General features: G+C 28.6%; 1 pseudogene; it reads left to right on the forward strand.

Annotated features, from left to right (window-relative positions):
• The first annotated feature begins 4 nt into the window (after positions 1-4).
• Positions 5-17936, forward strand: part of LOC136973779 (receptor-type tyrosine-protein phosphatase mu-like) — a 77433-nt pseudogene continuing 59501 nt past the window's right edge.

Raw genomic sequence — 17936 nt, forward strand, 5'->3', positions numbered from 1 at the left:
TGTTTTTAATAAATTTATGAGAGCTTCATTGTTGTAATGACATCATTTTTCGGAAATAAAATAAAGGTTAAAGTTGGACAGACTATTTCTGAAATGTAGAGATATCATACTTTCTTCCTGTTAATCGAAATGGCAAATCACAATCAGGAAATTGTAAGTTTCCTCTTCCTGTGTACTTATTAAGTAGTCTATGCTTTATAAGCATCTCTGACTAGTACCAAAGAATTCAAAGTTTTAAATGTTGTGATGTTTTGTATCATTTCAATTTTAAGTTGTATTTTATTAGTGAATGGTAAGAATTTATATATATTATTTAATTTTTAAAACAATTCCAAATTATATCTACTGTATAGAAATTCAGTTAGGAGTATATATATGTATAAATATTGTCATGCTCTTCTTTCATTTGGAACAGAATGGAATGTAATTAACTTATAGAATTTGCAATACATTCTGATCATTGAAAAGAAAAAGAAATATCTTTCATTTCTGCTATTTTATGTATAAAAATTCTTTAGAATAAATAATTATCTAAATAGGATTAAAATTATTATAAAATTAATTTGTTTTACTTAATTTTTACAACTTTTATATCAGAATCAAAAATTAGAACAATGAATTAACTCAGTCTTTGATTTTACATAATATTAAATTTATTTTTTAAGAATTAATATTATAAATGTATCAAATCTATTATATTTCTTCACGAAAACTTTTTATGATTTGTAACAAGAAAATTTATCAATGTTTTTTAATGGTCTTGTTTATATTCATTATCTTGTCTATTATTGGATATCTTATGCTAAATATAATTGTTATTTAGGTTCTATTTATTCTGCTATTTTTTAGTTCGTTTTTTCTCAGATAACTTATTTTTACTAATAATTAAAATGCAGAATGATATTGAATTTAATATTTGAATATTTTCCAAAGTATCTAGTCATCTATATAAAATATGTTTTCCATTTTGTTTTCTGCCTGAAGATGAAACTGTACTTTCATCAAAAATACTAGCAAATATAATTTATTATTTTATATTTGTATATATGTGTTTTAGTTAAAAATTAATGGTGAAAGACATTTCTATAATTTAGTAATATAAATGCTCTTTTTACTATACTCATTTCATAATAGGTAATAAGAATGGTATTCAGGTATAAAATTTTAAACAATATGGTGTAGACAAAGCAATTTAAAATATCAGTACTTAAATTTGTTAATTTTGCATAGCTAATATGTTTGAGATTTTCGATTTTATTCATTATCCAGTGTTAATAAGCTTACCCTTATATTACATTTATCACTGTTATATTTCAATATTTGAATGATGATAAATACTTTAATATTTATAAATATTTTATTAATTTTATTTGATTTTTGTTTATTGGTAATGAAACGTAATTTAAAAAATTCTCTAAGCATGGTTAGATTAATGTGAAATACTTAATTTTTTCTTGCATATTTTTTTTGTGATTTTCTAACAGAATTAATCTATTTTAATATATAATTTTTCCAAACTTCATTCCAAACATGTACATATTTATGAAAAGATTTGTGTGTGAAACTCATTTTTTATAAACAATGATTTCAATTTAAACCTCAATTAATATATTTAAATAAATTGCTAATTTAATATGTAAAAATTTTTGAGATGAGAGAGAACACTTCACACCGGATGCTAAACACTTCTTACACTGAATCTAATTTCCAGTGTTGGAAAAAATTTGCACTTCATGAATATTTTTGGGTTCCTTTGGAGCCTTGCTTTAGGTAAACATTGCCCTTTTGTTCACAGAACACAAAATTAAAATTAAAATTAAAAATTTTAATGTTTGTATCAAGAAAATCATATCACTATCCATTGAAAATCGAACAGATTTAAAATAAATGGATGTGTTGGAGCATCTGCCTAAACATTACGAAAAATGGAACAAACACCATGTGTGAATCTGCGCATGTTTAGGCAGAAACTCCAATGCCTTCTGTTTATTTTAAATCTGTTCCATTCTTAACAGATAATGATATGATTCATTTGATATAAACATTTGGATTTTAAATTTTAATTTTGTGTTTTGTCAACAAAAGTGCCCTGTTTACCTGAAGCAGAATTCCAGAGAAGCCCAAAAATGTTTGTGAAGTGCAAATTTTTTCCGACACCAGAAATCAGGTTCAGTGTGAGAAGTAATAATTTTTGTTAGCTATTTAAATCATGAGCTATGTAACATTATCAATTTTGTTCATAATGGATAAATCTTATCTATTTTGAATTAGGATCAGGTTGCATGGATGAAAGATGAGACATAATACATTAATCTAAAATACACAAAAGGCATGAAAATTTAGATTGAATTTGAATTTGAATATGGGTCTTTTGTGTCAGTAAGATGATATAGCAGTCTTCCAATACTACTAAAATATATATCTGTTAAAGATTTATTAATTATAGTTGTTATTATTGGTTAATAGTATTCATCAGTGTTGTAGCCTGCTTTGTCTTTAACAACAGCTAGCTTATAACTGAAGTAATATGAGCCATCAATTTAGTGTCCTGCAAACAAAAAATGATTAAAACAATAAACAAAACAATATTTAAAACACTAGTTGAGACTGATGCTATGCAATCATTATCAGTTTTTATTATCAACCATATATTGAATCTTATAGCATGAAGAGAGAGCATAAAAATGTGTATTTACTTGAGAATAATAACTAGCCAAAACACTGATTTAATAATCAAGATTTTATAACTATTTTAACTTATATGTTTTGAATGCTAATTTCTATTAATTAGACAACTAACAATAGTATCCATATTGTACAATAAATTAATTTTACTCTACTTGAATAATCTTCATGATAAAATGATTCAATTTTTATAAAATAAATCAATTTTTTGGCGGAGGTAAATGTTATAACACAAATGCAGTCAGATTTACACTGAAAAAACAATTTAGAAAATTGTACTAAAAAGAAAAAGAACTGAATTTTTTTTTTTTAAATATTGAATACCAGAATGCATAATTAAATTATCATTAAATCCTTCAGAAGTAATTTTTTGCTTCCATTTCACAAACAGGAAGTTTGACTAATTGCAAAAGCAGCATATTGAACTATATTGTTACAAATATTGTGGCTTCCTGTTAATGTTGCAGTGAATCTAATATACTGTTTTTGATAGCATATAACATATTACTTAATTCAAATGACTGTTGTAAATTGTTAATCTTACAGCATAATTTTTATCTACAGTTTACATATGGAAAAAATAAATAAATAATTATTTTTTCAATTTATATTTATTCAGTGATTATAAAAATTAAAAGAACTGATGCTTAAAATAATTTTAAAATAAAAATTAATATATATTAAAACCAAAAACATTCAGAAAGATGGAATTAATGAATAATTTAATGTAAGAAAATAGTAGCTAGAAATTCTATGTTCTAATAGTTCCATTTTTCTACACTGAAATGAAAGACAGTTGTTCATTTGAATTTTATTTTCTAAATTATAATATTATCTGGAATTTTAATAAGTTTTTCTAATGCTTTCAAATATTCAAATAAACAGCCAGATTCTTCATAGGCTACATTAAGGTTAATTAATTAATCTTAATGTAGTCCAATTAGAATCTCGCTGTTTGTTTGAATATTTAAATTAATTATCAGATTGTTTGTATATGTTGTTCTAATGTTTTCATTTAGATCATAGAAAGAATTTTTGACACAAACGTAGACAAAGTTAAGGTAACAAACAGATTGTAGGAAGGATATCTGGAAAAGTACTTGATGAATTGGGATTAAATTTGTCATATAGAAACATCATGCCATGACAGATCAGTTAATTATACAAAATGAAAACAAAAACTTAACCTCTAGAGTATTCAAAACATAGCAGCAGATCCACAGAAAGAAGAGCCTAATAGGGAGTGTAACTATTTCTGACAGCCGTACAACACCCAAAAAGAGCTGCCATATTGTTTAAGATCTAGAGAAGGCTTTGGAGCAATAAACTCCAAAGCCTTTATCACCCAGTTGCCCCATTATGGACCCATCACGGACATGGAAAAAGGCCCTCTTAGTGCCTACAGTGTAATGTGTGTCAAGAAAAAATCAACACAAAAAATTTCATCTGAAATCCCAACAATACTTAGTGCAAATTACACAGAACTAGAGATAGAAATAAAGTTTAAAATGATTTATATTTGAAATCCAAAGATTGTATTTGGAAATACACAAAGGAGCAATACCTATTACTGACAACTGTGATACAAAAATGAAGTCTTGTATTAGCTCTACAGTACATATTAATTAATATTTGGCTGAATCCACATTTTCCAATATGAACATTTTAAAAATAAAGAATAAGAAATTCTTTGAATGATGAAGACCTTGATCAATGTTTAAGATTATCTCTTTTGTTATATAAATTGGAACTTGAAATATTGCAAACTCTGAGCAATGTCAAAGATCTCATTAATGTTACTTTTGCTTGTATTACTCTATTGTGTTCTTAGTTTTTTCTTTATAATAATAATATAAATTACTGTATAATTTTTGTTTCTAACAAAACTTTTAATGCTATATATCAGAGTCTAATTTTGTATTTTTTTTGGTACAATGAAAGATTGCAATGTTTCTTTTAAAAAGCAAGATTGCAATCTATCATTGCTATCAAAGCTACTGCCTGCATGTACAAAAAAGTTGCCATTATAATCACTCTATTATTATTTTTTTACCTATATAGAAGTTATTGATATTTTTCCAATATATATATATATATATATTTATAAAAAGCAAAATTGTTCCATCCCTACCAAAACTGAAACCAACACTTTACAAAAAAGCAGTGTTTAAGTAGGTCACAGGTCGCAGGTGGGGTCTACAAGACGTTCTTTGAAAGGACCACCCGTTAACTTTCTCTGTGAACTCTGCATGAATTCATGGAAAGGGTTAACAAAAGGGAAGGAAGGTCTTTACATAAGAATCACTTTTAGCTCAGACTTGGAATTGAAAAGAGAGCTTTTTATTTATTTACTTCGGTAGCAACTATTCTTTAAGTTTGATTTTTGAATAATAATCTTTGGTTATATACAGAATACAGATATAGATTTAGTTTCAATTTTTATAATTATTTTTAATAATTTTTATTTGTGTGTTATTATTTATTTAATTTTGCTTGCAGTTTTTGAATTGTTAATTATAACTCTTTTTTGTTTTTTTCTTTTGTGACATAACTACAGTAATTGTTTTAGCATTGTTTCTTTTGCACAAAAGATAATCAAATTTAAATTTACTTTGTGTTTTAGTAATTTCATTAATTTTTATTTTATAAATTTTCCTGATTTTTAAAGTGAGTTAACATTAATTGAACTATTGGGCTACCTAGTATAGATTAAAAAAATAAATGTCTTAAGCATTTTTTGTTATTTTTTTAATTATTTAAATTAAATATTTGATCTGTGATTTGGAAATACTAAATTTCAAATTCAATTTTGATCCACCTTCAGGAAAAGAGAACCATTTCCTGAAGGTGGATTATGCTTTCAGGAAATATGTTAGGAGATATGCTTTCAGTAATAAATGAATGCAATTCTTACACTTTAGAAAGAGAATAAGTTTAATTATCTATTTATAAGTGGTATTTTTCCCTCTTTCAATTGTATAAAGGTCTAAATTCAGTTAATTTTTTATCTTATTTTTATTCAAACTTATAGTCTTAAATGCAAAAACTTTTATTATTATTATATTTGTTTAGCTGAAGATGACCTGAACGAAGATTGTAAACATTTCTAATTAAATGCTTTTGGTAATCTCAAGTTTAGCAGTTTATTTATTTATGTTAGTATGGTTAGTTAAGTATAAGAGTGTTGAAGGATTAGGTTTTTGCTAGAGGAAGAGCCAGAATAGCCATATCTCAAAGTGTCTAATAGTAAGATTGATATCTTTGGAACAAAGCAGAGATCTTAGAAAAGTGAGGTGTAAAAGAGAATCCTTTGGATTATGAACATAATGTAATCAGTATTAAAGACTGAAACAATGTTTCCAGCATGGAAATGGCTTTTTCACAAACTTAACAACCTTTGAATAGTAATTTATTTTATATTAATTCTCAAATTAATTTGTATATGTTATTTTATTATAACATATTTTGTAAATTGGTCACAATGATGATTATTGTTATAGTCTTACTTGTTAATGTTCAAATCAACTTGCCTGAAGATGAGCATAAAGTTGAATGTACTTAAAAGTTTGAGATGATATTTATTTCATTAAGGCACTTTACAAATGTTTTTTAATTGTATAGACCAGGGATGGTGAACCTGTGAGTCTGCATGCCATATACTGAGCATAATTATCTTTAAAAATATTTATATTTGCTGAAGTTTTAGATTTTGAATAACTATATTTAAAGAAATGAATCAAATACATTTTAATTAAAATAAATGTAAAGATGATTGAAAAAAAAGGATGTTTAGATGGTAAACCAAAAGGATGACTGAAAAAAAGATAAACCAAAATCATATAGTACATTATGGGCCATATAATTTCTCTGATGTACCACTTTCAGTGCACATGCCATAGGTTCGCCACCCCTGATATAGATTTTACTGGTTATTTTATTTTTCCAAATTTAAAAAATTAAGAAAAGTTACAATGTTTTCTTTTGGTTTGTATAAATTTTATAAAATAAAAACAAAACATATTTTTATAGCAACTAGAGGTATAGCTATTTCAAACTTTAGTACAGAAAAAACTTTCTTTCTGTGCTAAAGTTCAGAAAGAAATCAGAAAATTTTAACAACAAAATTTCTTATCTTTAGTTCTATATGTCAGCTTAAGACAATTATAAATTAGTTGAAATATTATACAATTAAAATAACAAACAATAAAACAGTTGAATTTTAAATTGTAAATTTTGTTCTATTTTACATTTCTTCTAACTTATAGAGAGAAAAAATCAAATACAATTTTCAATAACAAATGTAACTTAGCTGAATAATCTTACAATTTTATTATCATCATACACAGTATTTACATTCTAGCCATTCAGATTGAAATTAAACTAAACTATTTGACTAAGTTCAAAACAGCTGAGATTTGTGGTTCAAATTTATGAACATCAGAATGATAATTAATTGGCAACAGATTGAATTACTAATATATTGTGATCACATATTTTTTTTATTATCTGAACTGGAATTCTCAACAACAGAAATTCAATTATGTAAGATTTATTTCATTAGACTTAAGTTTTATGTTTTAGATTCTCAGTTTTTCTAATTTATGTAATTTATTGTAATTATGAAATTGAAAAATGAGTCCTTTGTATGAAGAGTCTAAAATGAAATAAGTGCACCTTAATATTTTTAGTATAAAGGTCTATCTTCAGAGCCCAATCAATAAAACAATTACTTTTTTAAAAATTGTAAATTCCTTAAAATTTCAAGTTTCTAGATTTTAGAAAATTTAAAAATTATGAACACAATATTGAAAAACATATCATTTAGAGATACTAATAATAATTTTATCCATATTAATTCATTTATTAATGACTTAAAAATGCAGGGTAAGTCGAAAGGTCTCTCCAATTATGAAAAATCAGTACTCAATAGTTAATGGAGCAAAACTGCACATCAACACAAAGAAACTCTGAAAGTTTTTTCATATCTCCCACCAGACATAGTTGCATAGAATTTCACAAGGTAGAGTAGAGTAAAAATGGCAGCAACTGTAGTGGAGAAGGCATTTTATGTATTCGAGTCCCATGCTAGCAAGTCTGTTATCACTATTTAGCATTGTTTTCTCATCATTTAAGCAATGCAGCCACCAACAGGCAAGCCAATTCATGCATGTTACACACAGTTTTGAGATCTGGCTGCTTATGTAAGAAGAAATTGACTGGATGGCCATCCAAATCAGCAGAAGAAAATGTGGAGTGTGTGTGACAGACTTTCCAGCACATCATGAAAAAACTCACTATAAATCATGAACTTGGGATTGAAGACATGCATTGTCAATGTCATGGAGACCATCTAAGTGGGCATGCTGAGCTGCATTTGGCAGGAACTACATTACTGCATAGACCTGTATTGTGTCACCTGAGATGTACTGTACATGTTGAGAATCTGTAGGGACCAAAAAAGTTTCAAAGTTTATATATATATATATATATATATATATATGAGGATGTTTGTTTGTTTGTTTGCTTGTTTGCTATGCACTCCTAGGCTGTTTGACCAATTGCTCTGAAACTTGGCAGTTATATTAACATATTTCTAACTTAAATAATATCATACATACCACCTCAAAATATTGATTTAATTTCTATATATCATTAATTTCTGCCTTCAGACATAGCACTATCTGTATGCATTTCTAGCAGAAAATAAATAATAAAATATAGTAATAATTTATAAAATAATAAACTAAATATAATTCATACAAAAAAGGGTCCACCAGTGGCCAAACGGTCTTTGTTCCCTGAACACTGGGAGTTTGGTCGTGGGTTCGCGCCTCACTCGGATGGGCTGGCCATGTGGAGTTTTCCAGGTTTTCTCCACATCTGTAATGCCTAAATAGGGGCCAGTTTCCCTTAAAAAGACCTCCCGGAAGGCACTCCCCTAGGCAGATTGCCCAAGTGTTGCATTACCATAACTAAACAAACAAACATACAAAAAAGATATAGTTTAAGTGAATATTTGTTTTTTCTTAATTACTGTGTCAGGTAGCAAATGGCATGCACATGTATTAAGTTGAAAGTATTAGTGTAATGTTGAATGCACGCGAAATTAGTATACTCCAACAAAGGAAATATGTTACAATGAAAATACAATAGTATAACTATACAAGTAATTTATTTTGCATGTTAATACAGGTTTTTAATTTTGGATTCCAACCTCACAATGTACAATAACATACAATGAAGACTTGAACAATAATTCAGCAGACACTAACCACAGATGTCGATCGCGACAATAATTGATAAACTGAAAATAAAACTAACCTTAGGTACTAACTTAAAACTAAAGAGAGAAAATTATTAGAAAATGGAAGATATAAGAAGTAGGTTATAGTAAAGATAGGAATACCTGGGTTTTTTACTTGTTTCACTCCACACTGTTGAATGGGATACCACGTGGAACCAGTCCTTTTTTTTTTCTTTTAGATCTTTCGCTGTCGCCTTCATTAAAGTTTTTATCTTGCACTTAGTTTCTCTGATGACCCTTTCACCAAACTTTCCTCAATTCTCCAGTCGTTGCTAATGTGACCTGTAGCAACACACACTACGACTGTTCAGTTCCAAGTCTGGGCCAAGAATGTCCTTTCTTTTGTCCTCTCACCTCATGGGCTTTGTTCATCCCTTTGTAAAGATATGGCATACAGCCACAGTAACAAACTATAAGTACTTGCAACTCAATTAATATCTGCCTAAATCAGTGTAGGAACTGTGACAATCACACAAAATTACCTGTTTTTTCATATCTATTTTTATATTAGTGACTTTTAACTATTAACTTACATATATACAACAGTTTAGGAACTAAATCAATGCAGCAGGCTTTATATCATATAAATGCAGTTCTGTCTCCTGATTAAAACAGACTTAGTTATGAAACAAACTCAGGTTTATCATTTGATAGTCGTAATTGGAATACCAGTAAGTTTTCTGCATTTATATAAACTTACATTTTGTTTCAATTGTGTACAGTTAAACACTTGAAATACCAAAAAATAAAAAAGAGAAAAGATGAATTTGTGCTACACAAAAATGCAATATGATGAAAAATATCAGATTTCATATTAACTAATTTCTATATAATAGTCCATATTTAGTCATTTTTACATTATCATCATCATTATAATAATAAAAAAAATTTGATTTTTTACTCATTTATAAAAATTTTTATTCTTTAAAGGTCAGTTTGATACTAATTTTATTTTAAGAAGTTTATATGGAAGGTTATCAGATTCTAAGACTTCATCAATCATTCATTGTATTAGTAGTAAAGGTAATCCAGGAAAAGTCACTTTTAGTAGAGAATTGGATACTGGACAGGTTAGTATGCAAGTTTTTATTTATAAATTATTTTTAAACTATGAATGTATTGTATTTGCACCTTATATACTTTAAACTGAAACCTATTTATATCTTGTACCTTACAAATAGGGGATAACACTTCCAAAATACAAACAAGAGTTTATACAAGGACCACCATTGCTTGCAAGAGTTCTGTACATGCCAGCTGAAGAACAAGCGAGTAATTTTGGTGCATTTCAATGTCAAATTACTAATGGAGGTGTTGACACTATTGTATCAACTTTAAAATTACCACCACTCAGTAAAGGTAATTATTAATTATTTATTTTTTATAAATACATTATTTATAATTTACATTAAATAACAATCTAGTACATTGCAGATAAATTAAACTTTTTATATCTAACTGTTAGATCTTTATGGAATTGACATAGTTATAAATCAAAACATATACACATAATATATCTTAATAGTATAAAATAACTAAAAATTTTAATAATAAAACATAGAAATTACAAAGATTGCACTAACACATTTTTTTTTTGTCTGTGTCTACTTGGCAAGTGGATGATCACTGGCTCACTTAGGATGTCTTATGATGATCCCAGATGGATATACATAGATAGCCCTGAAAGAGCTATAAAATGTTAATTCCATTTGCAGCTTGTATAAGAACTATGCAATCACAGCACTCCGAAGAAAAATAAAATCACAAAAAATGTCTCAATTTTTATTACAGTAAAAACTAAAGTTTTATTATATAAATGAATGTTTTCAACAGTTTTAAATTGTCATCTTCAGGCTGAAAAATAAATGTGGAAAATAGAACTTGAATATTAATTACCTTTGCTCTATTCCAGTATGATTTTAAAAATGACAAACGTTTTTGAACAGCTTGACTGTCCTGCTTCAGATCATTTATACACATGTTCCAATTAAAATATTCATACTATAGCATTTTATATTTGAATTCAGTTTAAATGTAGAATACTATAGTATGAGCATTCTAATTGGAACACATGTGTAACTGACCTGAAGCAGGACAGTCAAGCTGTTCAAAAACATTTGTCATTTTTAAAGTAATACTGGAATAAAGCAAAAGTTACCAATGTGATTAATACAGTAGAGCATTGATTATCCGACTCAATTGGAGACCGGGGTTGGTCGGATAAGTGAAAAAACGGATAACCGAAAAGTATGAAAAAATACATTATTTGTATAGTATATTAGTATATCCCATGTAATTAGTATATTCAGTAATTAGTATATCGCTATTAACCTACTTTACGTTGAATTTTCATCAATGTTAAGCCTAACAAAATTTTTTTTAAATAGTAATCGTCGCTATTGTATCGTTAAAAATTATTTCTTTATTTTGCACAAAATAAATACAGTACTTTACTGTATATTGGAAAATATAAAACAAAAAAATATATATTCGGGTTACATATTTTACATAAAGTAGGCCTATACATTAGAAAAAGAAGTCCAAAATTTTCTTTTGCTTCACAGCTGACACTCGTTTTTTTGCCACTAAATCTCGCACATGTTTTAAAAACGGCAATTAGATAGCGTCGTTAAATAAAATTAAGCCTCGTTTAAATATTGGCTTCCCTTTCATGGTCGAGCCAGTGTTGCCAGCTAAAACACCCAAAAATTTAACAAAATAATAATAAAGTAGCCAAGACATAGCTAAATATTGTAGTGCCACACTAGCAGACATTTGAATTTGCCAACTAGAATGCGGTCGGTTAACCGATGTGATGGTTGATCAGGGGTCGGATAATCGATGCTCTACTGTATTTACATTTTTCCAGTTTTTTTCCTTTTAATTGAATACTTTTTAAAATGAACGTATCCAAATTTTATTGGATAGAATATGTACATAATAACTGGCATGATCTCGTTGGACAATTGTTTGTAAATAAGAACAAAAAAGATTTTCATATAAGGATCTCCAGGCATTAGAGAAAGTATCTGCCTTTCTGTAATTGATGGCTGGATCTTTAAAGAAAGCTTTATAAATCTTTATCCTTTTGAAATGTTTTAAGTGAGAAGTTACAAGTAGGATGAATGATGCAGGCTTAGTCATATGCAATATCTTATCCAGTTATTAAGAGGCATTGTTTAATAACATGGTTATACTAGCCAAGAAATGTAGGAAGATAGTCATTTTTCTCTGCTGGATTTCCACTAAAATTGACTTTTTATTGAAATGCAATTCTAAAGGTATTTTTCCCATTTTCATCTACAATTTCTACTTCCTTTGGGAATTGGATATCATACATATGCACATCTGTTACCTGTTATCTGTTACCTGTTATCTGTTATTGTACATATGCACATCAGCTACCTAAGGCTAATTTCTTTAAGGAAGGTCATGTGACTTGTTAGAAGATGCAAGGATTCAATTTTAAACTTTTTTATTTGCCTAGAGGATGAATTATACAGAATAAATCTGAACTTGCTGTGAACAAATAAGACAGATGTCATATGATTTGTCAATTCTGTATTGGTCCAATCAGAAAAGAAACACCAACCATCTTAACAGCCTTGCTTCATCCCAATTAACAGACACCCAGACTTGCTTGACTATTGGGCCAATGCCTTAGCCAGTTTATTATTGGTGACATCATACTGATGTTCCTTAATCCTACAGGTTCATGATCTATTTATGAAGGAATATTGCTGGTAGACATATTTTTATAACAATGTGCTTAATCAGTTAGGTCAAGTCTTGCTAGTTTTTGAATGTTGTCTTGGTTTTAAGTGTGGTATGGCTGTTTTTGTTATTTGACTTTAAAAACAATACAAGTTTTCATTTTTTAAACAGCTTCCTATAAAATTATCATTAAAATAAAAAATATAACAATATAAACATCTAAAAACCAAATTTTTAGATTAAAGCTAAATGATTTCCAGATTATATTGGGTTATATTATTAAAATATTAATTTAATTATAATTAAATTTATCAAGAGATGGTGCCTAATGCATACCTCTAGACCAAATTACATTTAATTATTAATAGTAGCATTAATATAGCCTGATATAATCCAGCAATTATTTGGTTTAATCAAAAGAGAAAAATTACACATTAAAAATATTTAAAAAACAATTGCTGTTGAATAAAATAGAATATATATTTGTATTTGGTAACTATTTTTATTTATGAGTTTTCATTTTCATTTCATTTTATAGTTGAAATTGATGCAGAAGAACCCTACATAAGTGTAAACAAAGGAGATGATGTAGAATTAAATATGATAAAATATGCCAATCATAGTTTAGATATACTTTGGATGCACAATGAACAGGAAATACCTGAATGGAAAAATCAACTTCAAATACAAATAAAAAATGTAAACTATTCTGATAGAGGAATATATGAATGCTATTTTGACAGAAGAAGAAGCTTGAGTTTACATGGAATATTGAGACTTATTGTGAGAGGTAAGCATAGATAATGAGATAGATTCAGTTGAAAAGACTATAATAATTTGTCATAGTTTTAAAATTATTTTCATAATTATAACCTTTCTTAAATCAGCAAAAATTCAATTTAATAACTATAAGCTGTTTTTGGCCATTTTTTAAATAGGATTTTTGCTGATTTATTGTTATTGTTTTAAGTAATGAATCAGTTACTTGTAAACATAGTTTTAAAATTCTTCTAATAATTATCAATATTTACAATTAGCATTTTTATATTAACAGTTTTAAGAATTACATTCATTTATTGAACACCTTAATTCTAACAATAATTAGCTTTAAATTAGACATCTTAAAAGTTTAAAAATACCATAAACATTATCTTAAATTATGAGTCAATATAACAATATATTCATAAGCTTAATGAATTCTTGTTTCACATAAAAGATAACTATTAAAGACTTTTTTCAATAAATGCATGTGTAGTCTCTAACTTTTCCAATTTCATTATCTGTTTATGTTTAGGGAAAGTCATATTATTTTAATGTTCCTAACAACTACAGGCACTTTAAAATAAATATAAAAATGAACAAACTGCTTAATTGAAATAACATAGAAAAATAAATGAATAGTTAACATTTTTGGTTATCCAGCTATTTTTAGGCATTCAAAAAGTAACACCATATTTTGACCAAATGGCATTGTCATGAATATAGTGTGTTGGTATAAGAACAAATTGAAAGTGACTTCTTAACATTAAAAATCATATTACAGTCATAATAAAAGAATAAAAATTAAACCAGGACCTAACAAATAAAATAAAATACAATTATGTGAAAAATTTTTTCAGTTAATTGTTTATTGATATTTTTCATTCAGCTGGACCATTTAGTCCTGTTTGTAGCTGTGTGAATGTTTCACTCAATCTCTCCCACTTTGCATCCTTGTTATTCAGTTGTGCATATACAAAAATTACAAATCACTTCATTGTGAAGATGTTTTTGAAGTTTTTAATCATGTAGCAAATAAACAAAATAAGCATTTAATACAAAATACTTTTTTAATAATAGTTAAAAATCTTTTGACTACTTTAAGTATGACTTAAATAATCAAAATAACATATACATTAAACACACAATTTTTAAAATTTTACATTTAGGAAAAAATTTTGGAATCACATAAAACTGAGGAAAAATTTATAGAATTAGTCAACATAAATAATTTAATTAATACTTCATTATGCTTCACTCACATTGAGCTTTTATGTTTTAATTCTTTCAGACATAGATTTTTACTGATGAAAAAATATTTGCTATCAATATCTTTCCTGGTTTTCCAAATAGCAGTTGAGATCTGATTTGCAGCATGGAACTTTATCCTGGACAAATTTCTTTAATTTTCACCGCATGTTTTTCTATTGCATTGCATCCTGACACTTTGATGTCTTTTGTGGATGACCAGTATGTTTTCCTTTTGTAATATTTCCAGTTTGTTTATACTTGCACCAAATTTTAGATACAGTTGACTGTGAACAAACCATATCATTTGCAACAGTTCCTTAAGGAGTTTTATAAACTTTTCCATAGTTTCAATGCAAATTTCTTCTAAGTGTTTTGTTACATCAATAGAAGAGTAAATCATTTCAGTGGCTACAAGTGTTTATTTTATTTTCAGACTTACTATTTTTATATTGAACAATATAGCAAACAATGTTTTAAATATGCTAAATATAAGATGATTCCGCAATTGTTTCCTCAATTTTAAATGATTCTAAAATTTTTTTTATATTCAATAGTCAAAAATTCATCTATTTAATTTACATAATGTTATATTAATTGTTTTTATTAATCTTAATATAGGCAAAATGTCTATTATTAGAAAATTATTTTGTATCAATTGCTTGTTTTATTTCTTTGCTACTTGCTTAAAACAGTGTAAAAACATCCTCATGATGAAGTGATTCTATAATATTTGTCATGGGTTGTAGTAGCAGAAATTATAATAAAAGAGAGAGAGAGAGAGAGAAGAAAAAATTCTATGAAGTTTGCATCTTTCATTAAGTCAAATAGATGTTTTAATGTATGATTTTATTTGAAGAGTTAAAGTGCTAAACTGATAATGTTTCAACAAATTGGAATTCCTTATAGACTTAACAGTTTTTTTTTTATACATTACATTATTAGAGACTGTGTTACATTATTATTGTTATTTATAAAAAACATTGCTATTTGAAAACTTATTAAGTCATTAATCAAAATAAGTTCTTATAATTATATATTTTATTCTAGGATTTATTTGCATTAATCAGAAAAAACATGATTAAATTTGAATTTATGTTTAATGCTTCCAAAATAATGAATTTTTCTTTTCTGAAATGAAATGTTTTATTTTAGCATATTTGTCTAATGTTATATTACAGTATCATATACCAACTTTCATCAGTAACTATTAATCATCTTTTGTAATTTTTAATACAGTGGTGCCTCATATAACGTACTTAATCCGTTCCAGGTGCACGTCCGTTAAGTGAAACGTCCGTTATATGAAACGCATTTTCCCATAGAAATACATGTTAAAACATCTAATTCGTTCCGCAGCATAAAATAACCGTACTGTATCATAAAAAAAATGAACATGGGGTGCGTTCTTTTATTCCTCCGCGTAACTCTGCGCGAGCGACATCCGTTTAAAAATTCCTGCGGAACGTGTTCCTAAATTCCGGTGGGAGTGGGCACTGTCGAACGGCAAAAACGGCCGCTTGTAGCAGTAGTTTACGGTGGAAAGCAACATGGCGTCAGTGAAGGTCCTTATTACTCGTCACGTGATCCTTACAAATGTTCCGTCCCGAGTTGTTCTTTATGCCTCGAGATTGTCCGTTAGATGGTCCGTGGAAAGTCACACCTTCACACTCAATAAGTGGTTATATACAGTTTATTTACAAATATTTACAAAGATGTACACTATGCAATAACATTAGGTACGCTAATGTACCGAAGCTGTGATGCCGCACGTCGGCTTGTCTGGCCGGAGAACACGAGTCACTTTTCCGGAGATGGCTTAACCGCGTGGTCGTCCGTCTCTACACCAACCTTTTTTCAGAGGACTTTCCAAGAGGAGAACACTCTCTCTATACGCCTCAAAGGCCTACCTAGTGTTAGAGACCACCACGTATCCGGTCTCTTGCCCTTTCTCCTTGTTTTTCTGCCACCCTTCCAATTTAAGGGATTCTGCTACTACCTCCTGCGACCAATCAGTTCCTTCCCTTTCTTAGAGCCTTCAAAGACGTCCGCCCTATTTCCCGCCGACGTAGCTTACATTTGCGTCCGTGCTTTATTTACATTTATTTTCCCAAGCTGGCCGGCACGTGGCCAACACATTGACCCTTAAGTGGAGACGCTACACCTTTGATCTTTCCGGCCGTTTATGGCCCCGGCTCCAGGTGGGAGCAATTATCTCAGTCGGGCGGTTTCTTCGACTCAGGCCGCCAAAGGCGACCTTTACAGCGTCCTCCATGGCTCAGATAGTTTTGTTTCCGGGTCCATTATGTGGTTTTATGAATGAGAATTTAGAAATTGTGAAAGCGCGAGTTAGCGCACGTGGGGATGTAAGTGTCTTTACGAGTTTGTTTTCGAGGCTATTTTGAATGCTCTTTCAACAAATAATCTATTTTATGGTTAAATTTTACAATTGCGACCCTTCTTTTGCCTTTTAAAGCTCATATTTTAGAATTATAGATTTCTCCATCACGATACTATCAATAGTGCGGGCGCCGCCATCTTTCTTTCTTTCACCGTTGTTCCTAAATGACTACAAACAGCAGCGCACTTCCGTAGTACCAGAGACGCAGAGTGACCGCTATTAAAGAACGCACCCCATGGAGCAGTCACCAATTATGCCGGAAAGTCCGTTGTTTGCAGCCAGTCCGCTGCTCGAGTCACGTAACGGCCAAACAGAAAGTCCGTTGTTCGCAGCGTCCGTTATTCGAGGCGTACGTTATACGAGGCACCACTGTACTACTACTACTATTACATATTAAATTACTATGAAGATTAATTGAAGATTATTTATGTATACATATATATATTATTTAAATGTTCTCTTTTTTATAGCTTGTCCTTCTGGTAAATTTGGGGCTTCATGCAATCAGAATTGTCCACCATGTTACAATGGAGGAATCTGCCATGATATATTAGGAGAATGTATTTGTCCTTCTGGTTTTATAGGAACAAATTGTGAAACAGGTACATTTTTACTTTGTTAATTAAATTATAATATTACTTTCTCACTGTTATGTACACATAACAAGGAAAAGTATTGGAATCATATCAAATTTGACATTCTGGGTGTTTTTGCAAATTTCCATTACTTGAGTCTCTCTGAACCCAAAATACAGGAAAAAATTACATGTGTGTTGGCATCTGTTTTGTTTAATATCTCAGGATGGGGTAAAGATTAGGAAATGAA

This window comes from Centruroides vittatus, unplaced genomic scaffold (assembly GCF_030686945.1).
Source record: "Centruroides vittatus isolate TY-2023 unplaced genomic scaffold, ASM3068694v2 contig_329, whole genome shotgun sequence".
NCBI classification, from domain to species: domain Eukaryota; kingdom Metazoa; phylum Arthropoda; class Arachnida; order Scorpiones; family Buthidae; genus Centruroides; species Centruroides vittatus.